Below are 1,632 nucleotides of genomic sequence, written 5' to 3'. Positions count from 1 at the left end.
CATTCTAGCGTGTGCGCAGCATTAGACATTTTTTTTTCTTCATGTTTTCATATTTTGTTAAATAATTTTTTGTTATTTTTATTTATACTATGCAATCAGGCGATGAGTCAAACAATTCGCCTTGTTTATCCCAACATCAAACATATTTCAGCAAATGAATCTGATTTAGACCAACAATCAGAAGAAACGAATTCGAAAAAAAGAAATTTTGAACGCACTGATTCAACACAGACCCAATCACCCGTTAAAAAATGGGTAAGTTCTTATAGAAGGAATATAAGGAAATTAGTCCTTTGAAAGTTAGGTTGGGCGGTTCATTTAACATGTCATCAGAAATCGACCTTTCCTCAGATAATCATACTAGAGCAACACCAAATACCACCAATAACAATACTAACCAACTAATCGGTAACAATACAAAAATTATGCTAATGAATTTCGACGATTACAGAACAATAACTAAGTACTATGATGAAGAAAAAATTGAGTACCATACATTTTCAATAGATACAAATAAATATTCGAACGTAGCGATTAGGAAGGTTCCCTATTGGATAACTGAAGACTAATTAAAGGCCGAGTTAGTCTCAAAACAATTCAAAATTGTCTATGTATCCAAACTACCAAACAAAGATAAAAAACCAACTCCACTCTGTTCAGTATCTCTCAAAAACAACGAAAAGACCAAAGATATTTTTCATTTTAAACATTTATTTTCTGCCATAATTATAGTAGAACTCAAACACTGACATTCCTATGAGTACTAACTGCCAAACATACGGTCATAAATGAACTATTGTCATTTGGAGCTGAGGTGTGTTAAGTGCAAATGTCACTATTGTCATTTGGAAGCGAGCGTATGGAAGAGTAAAAACCATTTCTCAAAATACCCGTTAAAATTTACGGATAAGCCATTTTGAGTAAATTGTGAACTAGCTCATGCGGCCAATTACAAGGGGAGAAAATATTATCAAATCTTTAAAAATAAAATAAACTCACCTTCTAAACTAAATATTCCTAAATCTGAGATTAATTTAACTAGGCACGAAAATCAATTTAAAAAACTCATATGCTGATGTCATTACATCAATATCAAAACTACCGGAACCAAAAACTCTCTCTATATATATATAAGTTACGGACTGTCAGCTGACTGGTCCATATCAGCTGATCGAGAACAGCTGACCTATTGTATATATATATATAAGTTACGGACTGTCAGCTGACAGGTCCATATCAGCTGATCGAGAACAGCTGACCGATTGTATATATATAGACGGACAGGCTCCGCAAATAGATCAGTCTTTGAGAGCACTTCAAGCGTTTCATTTCGCACTCCTCTCTTTCTCTTATTATTTTTAGCTTCTTACTTCAGTAAAAGATAACTTATATATATATATATGATAACAAGTGTTTGGGATAAGTACTATTATCAAACAAGCATTGTAATAACAGCTGACAACCTATGTGTCAGATAAAAATAAATGACAGTATTATTCAAGCATTCAGAGTGGTCAATTCATTTCTACTTCTTTCTTATTTCATTTATAATAAGTATTTTAACTGGTGCCGAAACTTGTGAAAATTAAGTAAGTTGTGTTAGTGCTTGAACAAAAGAAATATTAAGAAGAC

This window comes from Halyomorpha halys, unplaced genomic scaffold, assembly GCF_000696795.3.
Source record: "Halyomorpha halys isolate HHAL.00 unplaced genomic scaffold, Hhal_1.1 Scaffold330.1, whole genome shotgun sequence".
Lineage (NCBI taxonomy): Eukaryota > Metazoa > Arthropoda > Insecta > Hemiptera > Pentatomidae > Halyomorpha > Halyomorpha halys.
Note: the sequence above shows the minus strand (reverse complement) of the source record.